Source organism: Panthera onca, chromosome B1, assembly GCF_046562875.1.
Source record: "Panthera onca isolate mPanOnc1 chromosome B1, mPanOnc1 haplotype 2, whole genome shotgun sequence".
NCBI lineage: Eukaryota > Metazoa > Chordata > Mammalia > Carnivora > Felidae > Panthera > Panthera onca.
The window spans coordinates 83,098,512-83,114,389 of record NC_138342.1 but is presented as its reverse complement, the minus strand read 5'-3'; the positions used below and the strand labels follow the sequence as shown (position 1 = coordinate 83,114,389).

General features: G+C 39.1%; 1 long non-coding RNA gene across 1 annotated transcript; it reads right to left on the bottom strand.

Moving 5' to 3' along the window:
* Window positions 1–35: 35 nt before the first annotated feature.
* Window positions 36–11,570, bottom strand: LOC132693287 (uncharacterized). Its single transcript, XR_009616702.3, has 3 exons — window positions 11,254–11,570; window positions 11,003–11,094; window positions 36–532 (listed from the first exon to the last, which is right to left on the bottom strand). It is a non-coding gene; the product is annotated as an uncharacterized LOC132693287 (long non-coding RNA).
* Window positions 11,571–15,878: the final 4,308 nt, after the last annotated feature.

Sequence of the window (15,878 nt, the reverse complement as noted above, 5' to 3'; positions counted from 1 at the left end):
CTGGCTGAAGGCGGTGTTTTTAAGAATTTCAGAGACCTCCACCTTGTTTGTGGTTAAACTTTATTCATTCAGCTTTCCCTGACTCAGTGCTTCCTCCAATTAATTTGTGCTGAGCAGAAACATTGAATATCAAATTGAAAACGAAAAGAAAATTTGCTGAGTATTTTAGTTGATAAAAGAGAGTCGAGAAAGATCTGAATACATACATGCATGCATAAAATTTTGATGGAGGTGGTGGTGTATTTTCCAGCAAGCAAACTGCAAATTCACAATGGTGTTTATTGAAGTGCACTATATTTAGCAAAGGCAGGTCTGATGGAGCTTGGCTTTGAGAGGGCTGTTTGATCCTTCCTTTCATCACTGCGTGGTGGGGAGGACCTTGGCAAGGCCTGGGTAGAGAGAAATCACCACCAGGGCTTCCACTGCACGAACCTCCGCTCTCGGGACCAAACATAGCCCTGCTGCTTCAGGAAGGTTTGCATAAAAGGGATTGGTTTTCATTTGATTCTGCAAGTGAACTCCCTGGGAGAGCCTGGCAGAAAGGAAGAGAATAAGAAAGAAAAAAGATTCTTAAGCAGTTCTGGCCAGCTTCCAAATGCTTCAAGCTGACAGCACAAGTGGTTTAATCTGCTTCTTTAGAGCTGAAGACTTGCTTAACTTTCAAGGCCACAAACCAGGGACTTAATGAGCGATCGCTTGAAATTCTGAATTTTTTTTTTTTTTGGTAAAAAACAAAACCAAAACCAAAAACCAAGATATTATGCTTGAGCTATACTGCATTAATTTTTTTAATCATAGAAATGTTGGTCCATCTCCTTTACTTAAAAGACATTTTAAAAATTGTAAAAATTCATGACTTCTCTGAGAAAGAATCATGTTGCATCTGTTGCTACCATATGATTACATTAGAACTGTTGAAGACAAAAAGATAACCCTCTTCAAAATGAAATTAATTGAGTTGGATCTAAAATAATTGTTATTTATTTGCTGACCATTTACCATGGGTGGGCATTAATCTTGGTTTGTTACAAAGATAAAAAGCAATGAAACATATTCACTGTTCTCAGGGCCTCACAATTGAACAGGGAAAGCACAAATTTATGGCTAAGTGGAAGATACCTATTCTAATTTTCATACAATGCAATGAACATTACATAAAAGGTATGGGCAAGACACTGTGGAAACAAGAAAAGGTAGCAATGAATTCAGCTGAGTGGGGCAGAAGTCTGTTTTGGTTTCACATGGATATTCACATTGAAGCTGGGCTTTAAAGAGATACTAGCTAACAAGACCTAGGAGTAACGCCAGGACCAAATGGGGACATATTGTATAGCACTTGCTAACAGTGAGGCCAGCTCTATTCAGGTAAGGAGACTGGGCCAGAAACGGGATTACTCAACAGCCACCACCTATCCAAGCCGCAACAGATCCTATCTGAGCTGGAATGCTAGGCTACTACCTGGTCTTTTTGCTTTATCTCTCATCCTTCTATAGAAGTCTTTTCTCTGCAGTGTGTCAAGACTCACCCCCTTACTATCTAAATCGTGGATTTCTTTTTTTAATTATGTATTTTTATTTTTTAATTTACATCCAAGTTAGCATATAGTGCAATAATAATTTCAGGAGTAGAATCCTGTGATTCACCCCCTACATATAACTCCCAGTGTTCATCCCAACAAGTGTCTTCCTCAATGACCCTTGCCCATTAGCCCATCTCCCCACCCATAACCCCTCTGGCAGCCCTCAGTTTGTTCTCTGTGTTTAAGAGTCTCTTATGTTTTGTCCTCTGTCCTGTTTTTATATTATTTTTGCTTCCCTTTCCTTATATTCATCTATTGTGTATCTTAAATTCCACATATGAGTGAAGTCATATGATGTTTGTCTTTCTCTGACTAATTTCGCTTAGACTAATACCCTCTAGTTCCAACTATGTTGTTGCAAATCACAAGATTTCATTCTTTTTGATTGCTTAGTAATACTCCACTGTATATGTACACCACATCCCCTTTACCCATTCATCTGTCAATGGACATTTGGGCTCTTTCCATACTTTGGCTATTGTTGATAGTGCTGCTATAAACATGGGGGTACATGTGCCCCTTTGAAACAGCATACCTGTATCCTTTGGATAAATATATAGTAGTGCAATTGTTGGGTCTTCAGTTTTTCTATTTTTAATTTTTTGAGGAACCTCCATACAATCTTCCAGAGTGGCTGCACCAGTTGCATTCCCACCAGCAGTACAAAAGAGTTCTCCTTTCTCTGCATCATTGCCAACATCTGTTGTTGCCTGACTTGTTAATTTTAGCCATTCTGGCAGGTGTAAGGTGGTATCGCATTGTGGTTTTGATTTGTACTTCCCTAATGATGAGTGATGTTGAGCATTTTTTCATGTGTCTGTTATACCCATCTGGATGTCTTCCTTTGAACAGTGTCTATTCATGTCTTTTGCCCATTTCTTCACTGGATTGTGTTGAATTTGACAAATTGTTTATAGATTTTGGGCACTAACCCTTAATCTGATGTGTCATTTGCAAATATCTTCTCCCATTCCATTGGTTGATTTTTAATTTTGCTGATTGTTTCCTTCGCTGTGCAGAAGCTTTTTATCTTGACAAGATCCTAATAGTTCATTTTTGCTTTTGTTTCCCTTGCCTCCGGAGACGTGTTGAGTAAGAAGTTGCTGCGGGCAAGATCAAAGAGGTTTTTGCCTGCTTTCTCCTCAAGGATTTTGATGGCATCTTGTCTTACTTTTAGGTCTTTTATCCATTTTTGAGTTTATTTTTATGTATGCTGTAAGAAAGTGGTCCAGGTATATTCTTCTGCATGTCGCTGTCCAGTTTTCCCACACCATTTGCTGAAGAGGCTGTCATTATTCCACGGGATATTCTTTCGTGCTTTGTCAAAGATTAGTTGGCCATACATTTGTGGGTCCATTTCTGGGTTCTCTTCTCTGTTCCATTGATCTGAGAGTCTGTTTTTGTGCCAGTACCATACTGTCTTGACGATTACAACTTTCTAATACATCTTAAAGTCCAGGATTGTGATGCCTCCAGCTTTGGTTTTCTTTTTCAGGATTGCTTTGGCTATTCAGGGTCTTTTCTGCTTCCATACAAATTTTAGGATTGTTTGTTCTAGCTCCGTGAAGAATGCTGGTGTTATTTTGATAGGGATTGCATTAAATATGTAGATTGCTGTGGGTAGTATCAACATTTTAACAATATTTGTTTTTCCAATCCAGGAGCATGGAATGTTTTTCCATTTTTTTTTATAGCTTCTTCATTTTCTTTCATAAGCTTTCTATAGTTTTCAGTATATAGATTTTTCACCTCTTTGGTTAGGTTTATTCCTAGGTATTTTATGGTTTTATGCAACTGTAAATGAGATCAATTCTTTGATTTTTCTTTCTATTGCTTCATTACTAGTGTATAGAAATGCAACTAATTTCTGTGCATTGATTTTATATCCTGTTACTTTGCTGAATTCCTGGATCAGTTCTAGCATTTTTTGGTCAAATCTTTTGGGTTTTTCATATGGAATATCATGTCGTCTGTGAAGAGTGAAAGTTTGATTTCCTCCTTGCCGATTTGGATGCCTTTTATTCCTTTGTGTTTTCAGATTGCTGAAGCTAGGGCTTTCAATACTATGTTGAATAACAGTGATGAGAGTAGACATTCTGTCGTATTCCTGACCTTAGGGGGAAAGGTCTCGGTTTTTCCCCTTTGAAGATATTAGCCGTGGGTCTCTTGTATATGGCTTTTATAACTTGAGGTATGATCCTTCTATCCCTACTTTTTTGAGGGTTTTTATCAAAAAAGATTGCTGTATTTTGTCAAATGCTTTCTCTGCATCTATTCAGAGGATCATGTGGTTCTTGTCCTTTCTTTTATTAATGTGATATATCACATTGATTTGCAGATATTGAACCAGACTTGCATCCCAGGTATAAATTCCACTTGATTGGAGTGAATAATTCTTCTGATGCCTTGTTGGATCCAGTTAGCTAGTATCTTGTTGAGAATTTTTGCATCCATGTTCATTAGGGATATTGGTCTGTAGTTTTCCTTTATAGTGGGGTCTTTGTCTGGTTTTGGAATCAAGGTCATCCTGGCCTCATATAATGAGTTTGGAAGAGTCCTCCCATGTCTCGTTTTTTGCAACAGCTTCAAAAGAATAGGTATTAACTTCTCTCTAAATGTTTTGTAGAATTCCTCTGGAAAGCCATCTGGCCCTGGGCTCTTGTTTTTTGGGAAGTTTTGTAGTTTATATGTTTCTAGGAATCTAGCCATTTCTTCCAGATTGCCCAATTTATTGGCATATAGTTGCTCATAATATTCTCTTATTATTGTTTGTATTTCTGCAGTATTGGTTGTGTTCTCTCCTCTTTCATTCTTGACTTTATTTATTTGGGTCTTTTCTTTTTTCTTTTTGGTCATACTGGTTAGGGGTTCATCAATTTTGTTCATTCTTTCAAAGAACCAGATCCTGGTTTCATTGATCTATTCTACTGTGTTTTTTTGTTTGTTTGTTTTTGATAGCATTGGTTTCTGTTCTAATCTTTATTATTTCCCATTTTCTGCTGGTTTGGGGTTTTATTTGCTATTCTTTTTCCAGCTCTTTAAGGTGTAAGGTTAGTTTTGTATCTAAGATCTTTCTTCCCTCTTTAGGAAGGCCTGGATTGCTATATACTTCCCTCTTATGACCACCTTTGCTGTCTCCCAGAGGTTTTGGACTGTGGTGTTATCATTTTCATTGGCTTCCATGTACTTTTAAATTTCCTCTTTAGTTAAAGAGGAACTTAAAACCATTCATTCTTTAGTAAGATGTTCTTTAGTCTTCAAGTATTTTTTGTCTTTCCAAATTTTTTCTTGTGGTTGATTTGGAGTTTGTGGTCTGAAAATATGCACAGTATGATCTCAATCTTTTTATACTTGTTGAGGGCTGATTTGTGTCCCATTATGTGATCTATTCTGGAGAATGTTCCATGTGAACTTGAGAATAATGTGTATTCCACTGCTTTAGGATGAAATGTTCTGAATATATCTGTTAAGTCCATCTGGTCCAGTGTGTCATTCAAAGCCATTGTTTCCTTGTTGATTTTATGCTTAGATCATCTGTCCACTGCTGTAAGTAGGGTGTTGAAGTCCCCTATTATTATGGCATAATTGTCAATGAGTTTCTTTATGTTTGTAATTAATTGATTTCTATATTTGGGTTGTTCTACATTGGGGGCATAAATATTTACAATTGTTTGATCTTCTGGGTGGATAGACCCCTTAATTATGATATAATGCCCTTATTCATCTCTTGTTACAGTCTTTATTTTAAAATCTAGATTGTCTGATAAAAGTATGGCTACTCTAGTGTTCTTTTTGCAACCATTAGATGGTTCTCCATCCCCTTACTTTCAATCTGAAGGTGTCTTTAGGTATAAAATGGGTTTATTGTAAACAACATTAGATGTATCTTGTTTTCTTATCCATTCTGTTACGCTATGTCTTTTGATTGGAGCATTTAGTCCATTGACATTTAGAGTCAGTACTGAAAGATATGACCTTATTACCATTGTGTTGCCTGTGGAGTTGGAGTTTCTGGTGGTATTCTCTGGTCCTTTCTAGTCTTTGTTGCTTTTGGTCGTTTTTGTTTTGTTTCATCTTTTCTCCCCTCAGAGAGACTCCCTTAAAATTTCTTGCAGGGCTTGTTTAGTGGTTATGAACCCCTTTAGTTTTTGTTTGTCTGGGAAACTCTTTATCTCTCCTTCTATTTTGAATGACAGCCTTGCTGGATAAAGAATTCTTGGCTGTTTGTGTATTTCTTTAACACACATTTATAAGCACCTACTTCATAGCAGGCCCTCTGCTAGATACTTGGAATATGTGAGTCAACAAAACAGGCATAAACTTTGCCCTTGTTGGGCTTATTTTCTAGTAGTAGAGACAGTCACACATGAAAACATAATCAATGAGGATAAAAAAGTAAATTTTATAATATATTAGAAAGTAATTTTAAAAAGGGGGTCACCTAGGTGGCTCAGTTGGTTAAGCATCTGACTTTGGCTCAGGTCATGATCTTGCAGTTCATGAGTTCAAGCCCTGCATTGAGCTCTGTGCTGATAGATCAGAGCCTGGAGCCTGCTTCAGATTATGTCTCCCTATCTCCCTCTCTCTCTGCCAGTGAAAAGGCCATCGTGGCTGGACCAGTGAGCAAGGGGGAGAGAAACAAGGGTGACATCAGAGAAGTGAGGGGGGTGGTCATCTCATGAAGGGTCTTTTGGTTATTATAAGGAATTTGGCTTTCACTCTGTGGGAAATGGGTTTGAAGCAAGAGGATGACATGCTCTGACTCATACTTCAAAGAGGAACAATCTGGCTACCCTTTTGGAGTTAAGCTGAGGGGACATAGGTTGAAACAGGATGAATGCTTGGGATACAACTTTAGTGATCTGGGAGAGAGAAGCTGGAGGCTGAGAGAAGGGAAATAAGTGGAGGAAGTGGGGAAAAGAAGGAGGACTCTGAATATATTTTGAAAGCATAGCCAATAGGATTTGCTGATGGATTGCCCATGAGGGGAGAGAAGGAGTGGGTTCAAAGGTGACACCCAGGAGTTTGACTGCAACATCTGGAAGGATGGAGTTTCCATCGGATGAAATGGGAACAACTACAAGTAAAAGAGATTTGGGGGATAAGATAAAGAGTTCAGTTTGGGACATATGAAGTTTGAGGTGTTCGTTAAACACCCAAGCAGAGACCCAAATCTGGGTTCATGAGAGAGGTTAGGTTAGAGATATTCATTTGGGATTCATTCCTATGTAAATTATACTGAAAGTACTGAATTTTACTGGGTGAAATCACAAAGTGAATGTGTATACATGGAGAAAAAAAGAAGACTAAAAGACTGTGTTTTGAGAAACAAGGAACAAACATGAAAAACAGAAGGAGCAATCAATGAGGTAGGAGGAACTCCAAGAAATGTAGTTTCCTGGAAGCCAAATGAAGAAACTTATAATCAAGGAAGAAGGAATGGTCAACTGTGTCCAATGATGCTGAAAAAAGTGGAGAGCTGACCTTTGTATTAAATAATGTAAACCATTGTTCAATCCAAGGACTCGTCTGTATCTCTTACAAGAGCAGTTTTGATGGAGTGTTGAGTGTAAAGTGTGATTGGAGTAAATCATTCCCAGTGTCTGTTTCAGAGCCATGTTCCCCAGCCTATTTCTGTCTGCCCTGCTTCTTACCCTCTGTTTACCTTGCTGTTTCCGCATTTCTGGCTTTATATCAGGTTTGGATTTGGTGCTTAGCCCCTTTTCCATTGTTATAATTTGATTCCTTTAGATAATGACTGTATCCCAGCCACATTGCCTCCAGATGCCTCACATATAAATCCCTCCTAGCTCTGTCGGACCCAGACCCTTTTTACTCTGGCATTACTCTCATGGTTTATTGCTACAGCATTTGTCCTGGCTTTAGGTTCAAGGGGAGCAGATACAAGTGTCAAAGAGCTTACTGCAGATTGGGATGTTGGCAAAGCGCATGTGCATGCGTGTGTTTCAGTGGCGGAGGGGCAGAAAGAGAGGGAGAATAATAATCCCAAGCAGGCTCTGGGCTGTCAGCAGGAGGTCCTACAAGGGGTGTGAGCCCACGAATCAAACATGAGATCATGACCTGAGCCGAAATCAGGAGTTGGATGCTTAAGCAACCAAGCCACCCAGGCACCCCCAACCCCCTACTATACTTCTTCCCTGCAACTCAATCTGTTTCATTTTTCCCAAGGCCTAGATGTAACAGTTGGTGCTACTTCTGCGAGGCTAGGACTCTTTGTGTTTTGAGCTGGCCACAAGGCCTAGTTTCTCTTAGTGGCCATGTTGCTTCCGTGGAGAGTTCTACTTACCTGGTAGTCTGTCTTCCTCTGAATTCCTTCAAAGCTACTTTGGAACTTTCTCTTTCAAACATCATCCAAAGGTATAGGAAGTTCCACTAAGTTCTTGTCACAAAGAGCAGCTTTAATATTCATCTTATTTGCATTACTATCTGACAGACTATGCTGAATGCTAGAGACATACAGATGAAAGAAGATCAGGAGGATTCCTAATAAATATTTGTCATCTAAGAAACATGATAAGGAGTATTATTCAGGGCTTATATTGGCCCTTACATTTGTTATGGCTCCATTCAGTACCAAAATGGGCCATGATGACGATGGTGGTAGTGATAGATGCCAGGATCTAAATTTCCTTGACAAATAGAGGAATGATAAGAATGGAAGTTTGTTGAATAATGTCTATTAAAAGATACTATCCAGAGAGAAAATTTAAATTAATTCTCTATGTCCATGTTCTTTAGTCCAAATATTTTATGATAGCTTCATGAAAATAAACACAATAATACCTCAGAATGGCCACAGTGATTAGGTTAGGCATCCTAGTAAAAACTGTGTGTAGGGGTGCCTGGGGGGCTTAGTCAGGTAAGCATTTGACTCTTGATTTCAGCTCATGTCATGATCTCTCCGTTTGTGGGTTTGAGCCTCAAGTTGGGCTTTGTGCTAACAGTGTGGAACTTGCTTGGAATTCACCCTCTATCCTCTCTCTGCCCCTCCCCCACTTACTCTGCTCTCTTTCTCTCAAAATAAATAAACAGACTTAAAAAAAAACCTGTGTATAAAATTCACCATTTACTTAAGTTGACAATGATGAAAAATTTTGCAAGATGTCTATGGTAGTCAGCGTCCAATATTGCCCCTGATGATCTTTTCCTTCTAGTATTTATTCACACTCTTGTGTCATCCCCTCCTACACTGTGATCAATAGAAGTGATAGTATGTACTTCCAAAACTATATCATATAAGGCTTCCTGGCTTCTGTCTTGTTCTCTTTCTTGGATCACTTGTTCTGGGGGAACCAGATGCCATGTTATGAAGACACTCAAGCAGCCCTATGGAAAGACCCACACAGTTAGGAATTAAGGCCTCCTAACAACTGCCAGTAAGGAACTAAATTCTTTTGCCAATGTGTGGGTAAGCCATCTTGGAAATGGATTCTTCAGCCCCAGCTAAGTCTTTCCATATCTCAAGCCCCCTCCAACATCTTTACTGCAACTTCATGAGAGATCTTGAGCCAGAACCCTTCAGCTAAGGAGCTTCCAAATTCCTGACCCACAGAGATTGTGTGAGATCATAAACATGTGTTGTTTTAAGCTGCTAAGTTTTGGCATAATATGTTACTCAACAATTAATAATAAACACAGAGTCACATGGAACTTTTTGTAGGTGCTATCCACCACTCGAGCCCTAGCGTGCTAATAAAATCATCAACTTAGTTTGTCTCATCTCTTTATGTTCAATTTAATTTCCATTTAAAAATGTTTTCAGCGTTCTGGCATTTTATCCCTTAACTTTGATATTTACAAGATTTTAGAAATAGAGCTTAGTGATTCAGCAGTTGGGCTTTCGAGTTAACAGACTTTAGTTAAATCACTGTCCTGACACTGCTCACTAGCAGTATGACCTTAGAAAAGATATGCCTCAGGTTCCTTCTCAGCATCATGATTATAGTAGGAATTTAACCCAAAAAGATTGCTATAGGGATTATTTATATATGTAAAACTGAACACGTTGCTGGCTCTTAAAATCTACTCATTAAATGGTACCAATAATGATGATGGTAATAATGATGGTGTGATGCTGAAGATGATGGCAAAGGTAAAAATCTTGGCGTTTTGGGTGCCTGGGTGGCTCAGTCAGTTAAGCAGCCAACTCTTGGTTTCGGCTCAGGTAGTGATCTCATGGTTCGTGAGTTTGAGTCCTACTTGGGATTCTCTCTGTTCTTCCCCTGCTTTTGTTCTCTCTCAAAATAAATATATAAACTTAAAAAAAAATCTCCGTATTTTCAGCTTGCAGGTGAACTCCTTATGAGGTGAAAGATAGACCTTTTGCATTTCTATATTATAATGGTCTCAGCTCTTACCCTGTGTTTCTTCTTGTATATGTGTAATTCCATCTATAGTAATCACAATTTAATTTTGCAACATATCTATTTCTCTGTCTTCTTTGCTCCTTTTTCTATAGCCCACAATAAAGCAGGCATTTTGCAGGTGTTCTCATGATAGAAACATACTACTGAGTTAATTAAGGTACAATTTTAGTAATAAATCCAATTTGGCTTTGATAATTCTTTTTGCAGATAGGTGACCTATTATTAATAGATATTGAAAATGCATAAATTGTTCGACTATTCATCTTTTTATGGAGATGTAGAACAATAGCTTTGGTCACATATCTGAAAACTTTGTGGGCTTAGTTAAATCTCCCCAGTAGGGTTAATTTAAAAAGCTACATAGAGTTCGCATTCTTTAAAGGAAAAGAATGCTCTCCTTCTCCCTCTCCTCTCTCTCTCTCTCTCTCTCTCCCTCTCTCTTGAAAGGTGATTTTGGTTTTCCTTTCTCTGTGGAAATTGAAGAATGAGAGGAGAAGACCTATTGTAAGATAGACCTACTGATAGTGACATGTGTCTGTTGTCTTGGTGCATCTCCTGTTCTCCATTTTATTGGCCTTACAGTCAACAGGTTGAACCAAATGACCTACATATTTATTTTCCCTGCAGATTTCTACTCATCCTCCAACAGGGAAGTCACAAGCCCACTCCTTTTCCCCCTGAGGCTATCAAAGATGAAAGGCTTGGCCGAATCTTTGTTTCTAAAAGAATATCTAGTATTAAAGGTGATCTCTGCTTGCCTTTTATATATATCTTTGAAGTATCTTGGGTTAGTAAGTTATGAAAACTTCATGAGATGGTTCCAAAAAGATCTGAACTCATTCCCAGGATGCCTGTGGTCATCAGCCAACAATAGAAGCAACAACAACACCAGTGGAGGACTCTCTGTAGGCTAGACAACGTTTTAAGCACTTCACAGGTTATACCTCCCTTAGCCCTTAACCCTTACCCTGACCCTATTAGCTATTGTTACCACAGTTCCAGAGTTTCCTGGTGTGTCATACATTCTCTACTCACCAGACACAGGAGAGAACATTCATAGTCTCTCCACGGAGTCCTCAGCATGGTCTTCTTTGTTCCACCAGCTGTCCAAGCTGAACTTTGCAACTCTGCAAAGTGAGAACTGAGTAAGACACACCCATCCATAGCAAAAGCGTGACTGCGTGGTCTAGAAGTCCATTCTGAGAGGCATAACACTTCGCTTACAAGTTATGAACTCCAGTACTCCCTACCCTTCACTGCCCCCGCACATACAAATACATACATACACGAAGCATTCACTGCTTCAAATAGTTTACATTCAGCTGCTTCAAATAGTTTACATTTGCTTGCGTGCTGCAATATCAGAAAGGGAGCATATTTTAAATTTCATGGCTTTTAAAAATTTGAGTACTACACCAAAAGTCAACCAGGTGGGTGAGACATTTCATTGAAGAAGGAAAGACATTTCATTCAACAAATAATAGGAATTTCAAAAGACCAGGGCTCTGGCTGGGAAAGAAAAAACTGCCAGTCTTTTAGATAATCAGATGAGTCGGTGGTGCCCAGATAGAGGTTTCCTGTGATTTGATTTTTCTAATTAAGGTTGTTGGTATCCATTAAGCTTTTTCCATGGAAACCGTATCCAAGATACACAACTGGTTCCAAATGGACTTGTTTTGAGCACAACAGGAAGGAAGGCTTCAGGTTAGAACTCAGAGACCGAAAAGTTTCTCTAATGTCTGAAGTTGAGTGCGATCTTGAATTCAAGTGCATTTGATTTATATAAATTCAACCACTCTGTGGGGGTGGGAAGCTAGGAAATAGCATGTTATCAAATGTTATTTTATATTTATTATATATAGAATAAACATGTGCACTTATATATTACATATTGTACATAATTATGCAGATTCACATATTATATTTTATAGGTTGTATACTCAAAACCTTGAAATCAAACTTTATGAACAACTTAAGGGATTTCCAAGCATAATTTTGACCCCACTTTCTTTTACCTTGAGCACAGTCTCAGAAGCCCAAGCTGCCTGTGACTCCTCTGTGAATTAAATGACCCTTCAGACAGAAAGAAAGCCCATGGGATGGATGTCCCAAGAACTAATCCAAATCTGATTGTTGCTAAGGTGGGGTCTGTCAGATCCTGGAATTCACTAGGAATAGAGAAGGAAATGAGGTTAGAGTGATTCAGGAGCATTTTTGATGAGTCTCAGATTTTATCCAGAACATATTCTAAAGTCAGTGAGAGAATGTTTTGTGAACTGTTGCATTAGGAGTGTGTTGTGTTGAGTGAGAAATGGTTTTCTTGCCCATGTTTGCTTCCCTCGCTCTTGAAGGCAGAGAGTTCAGCAGAGTTAGCCAAAAAAAATCCTGTGCACCTATTTCTATTCTTAGATGCCGTGTGTGTGATAATGATACAGAAACCCATTCCAGTCTTATGGAAGGGGGTATATGTTTACAGGGACTAAAATAGTAGCACATTAAAATCAGGCAGGTGCTTGATTGGGGAATGCAAAACCGTCTTCTCAAAGAGGCTCTGGAAGTTTTTATTTAAATGTTTTCAGCAAAATAAACTGTTACTAGGAAAACATGTTGTTATAAATATAAGGGTCCCCAGGCTTGAAATGTATCTGGCTGACTTCTCTTTCCTTGTAACTCTGCTAAGCCTACATGCTCAACGGTGAAAGTCGGATCTCCTCATACCCTTGATCACCCCTGGCTGCTGGCAGAAAATGGTCGGCTTTCTGAGCTTAAAGCAGTCTTTTTCTTGACTGATGACCCCTGACCTTTTAAAGAGTATGTATTCAGAGATCTCTTTTGACCCAGGAATCTCTTGCATGATATAATGGGCTATCTTACATTCTGAGTGTGAGGGAAAAAGACACATGAAAGTGGACATAAATAGTAAAAGAAGCAGCAATGTATTAGTCCAGAGAGGAATTACTGTGGGGAAAGAGACTAAGAGTCACTTTGTGACGGTGATGATGGCTGAAGGACTGTAGATGCGAGGGGGGGGGGGGCTGGACCGGGGTTCAGGGGGACATTTTGTATATAAGTACATATTTATTTCCAGGAGAATTGTCAAATTAAAATTGCCAGAGTCTCAAAGGGTTTTGTGAATTAAGAAAGATTGGAAGCATTGCCATAGGAGATCAATCTCAGTCTTAAAAGATTCCTTAAGTTATAGAAGGTACAGAAGAGGAAGGCTCTCTGAAGAAGTGGGAGAATACAAGACATAAACAAAGAAACACTGAGAAAAGTGAAAGTCACACTTCATACTGGAATTGGTTTCAGACTTGTATGATCGGGACACGGGATTCATATAGGACAGTGAAGAAACTGAAGCTGGAAAATAGGTTGGAACTGAAATGGGGACAACCTTAAATTAAAACTAAGGAGACTGGACTCCCTCCTACAGACCACAGAGAATCACTGGCTCCAACTCAACTGAAAAACTATTGAGCACCTGATATGTATAAAGCAATGTGTGGTGTCCTGGTTTTGGGGGTGAGGACAGGACAGGCACATGTAAGGGAGAAGGGTTAAAATTTGCTCACAGCATGATAGTAGTTAGCAATAATTAACCTTTATTCCCATGCTTACTATGGGCCAGGTCTATACTAAATGCTTTAAACAGATTATCTGATTTAATCCTCAAACCCCGATTGTGGTATATACCCTTTTGGGGGTATAAGGAAGTTACGTTACTGGTGCTTAGTTTATAGCCGGGAAAGGTGGAGTCATTATTCAAACTCAGGCGGTGTAACTCCATTGTCCAAGCTCTGGAACACTCTATTGACTGTTCTGGAACAGCCAGAGATGACCATGACCCCATGCCTCTCATCAATACCAGGATATTGACCCTTCTAGAGACATCCAGAGTTTACCAAGTGCTATGTGAAGTGACAAAATGAATATAGCATATTTCTATAAACAGTCAACTTTATTTCAAGACTTGAAAAAAATATATATGAAAACAAATGGGAATATTATGGGAATATTATGCATGTAAAACTCACATTAGTTTTTTTAATGAACATATTACATAACCCGTGTACAGAAAAGCGAACACTCATAAGCATACAGCTTGCTGTACTTTCACACAGTGGATGCATCTATGCGATCAGCACCCCCAGGAAGAAGTGGAGCCTTTCCAGAGCCCCCATCTGCACCTGCCCTGGCACCATCATCTGGGGTAGCCATCATTTAATATGTGCCCTTTGCAGGTGGATTCTTTTCCTAGCATTGTGTTTGTAAGATTCATCTATATTGTTGCATGTGGCAGTTGTTTATTTATGTGGTATTCGTTCTTAAAGTAAAACTTGATGCCACAATGAAGTTATTTGCATTTTTAGGGAGTATTCTCCAATTTTTTGAGAATGAAGTTGAGTCTCTTCTGTTTGGTCACTCAGATGACCAAGTTTGAGCAATACAGGAGAAAGCACCACATTTGGCGCCAGGAGAAAGGAGTCTAGTCTTCCTCCACCACCCACCACTGTGTGACCTTGGACAAGTCACTTAAATCTCTGAACTTCATTCCCTACATTAATAAAGTAAGGAAGGGAGGGTCAAATGTCTCTTGGTCTACCCCCGTATGAGTCGTCTTTGCTTCACTTTTTTTTTATTTTAATGTTTATTTATTTTTGAGAGCGAGTGAGAGAGACAGAGCGTGAGTGGGGGAGGGGCAGAGAGAGCTGGAAACACAGAATCCGAAGCAGGCTCCAGACTCCGAGCTGTCAGCACAGAGCCCGATGTGGGGCTTGAACCCACAAACCATGAGATCATGACCTGAGCCGAAGTCGGATGCTTAACCAACTGAGCCACCCAGGCACCCTGTATTTGCTTCACTTCTAAGTTGAATGGGCTTAACTTAAGAAAAGTTTATGGATGAAATAAAATTTCTCTAAAATAAAATTATTTTTTTCTATTACAAAAGAAAAGCATATTTGTTGTAATAGTTCAAACAACACCTAGTTGTCTGAAGGAAAATCTGACAATAATTGTTCAATCTTGCCTTTCCAACACACAAAAACAATGTAGTTTGGTATCTATACATCTATACATTTTCCGTTGATACAACTCTGTTCCCTTAATGAGTTTGTTGATTGTTTTTGAATGGAATCATACTAATACATTTTATTCTGCAATTTTCTTTTCGTGGAAATTCTTTCAAGATTGAAACATACGTTTCTGATCATTTAATGTCTGCAGAACTAATGTATACACAATGTGCCATTGCGTGCGTTAAGGAATCTACTCCTGAAATCATTGTTGCACTATATGCTAACTAATTAACTAATTTGGATGTAAATTAAAAAAATAAAATAAAAAGAAGAGAAAAGAAAAGAAAGAAAAAAAAGAAAAAAAAAATGGTTCAACACTAACCTAGTCTGGAGAAACTTCCTGTAACTTGTAAAGCCTGATGAGGCATCTTTCCTGACCTGCTGTCCCCGATGCTTAGACCCTCAGGACCCTGCCTCCTGCAGGCTGGAATAACCAGTAGCTGACTCTGGGGAGATGGACAGAGTTAGGCCATTTGAAATGGTCAATATTACACAGAGGAAGATTTATTTATCCTGTCAGTGTTTCACTTTGATGCTGGTCTGGAAAGGATAATTTTCCCTTATCCAGTAATATCTGAAACACCAAAACCTCCACTCCTCCCTCAAAAGAGAGCCAAATGGAAGCCATTGTCAGGGGCCAAGGGGAAGAAGGGAAATAGGGGTGGGGAGAGGGAGGGCAATATGTCTGGGAGACCATTGAGAGAGGAGAGGGGGAGGGCGGGAGACCAGAGAGGAGCAACTCCTTGACACCCATCCTGACTGGAGGGAGAAAGGAAACTTTTTGCCCCACCTCCTCCCTCTGTGGGCTGGCTTGAGTGTCAAAGTTTTATTTC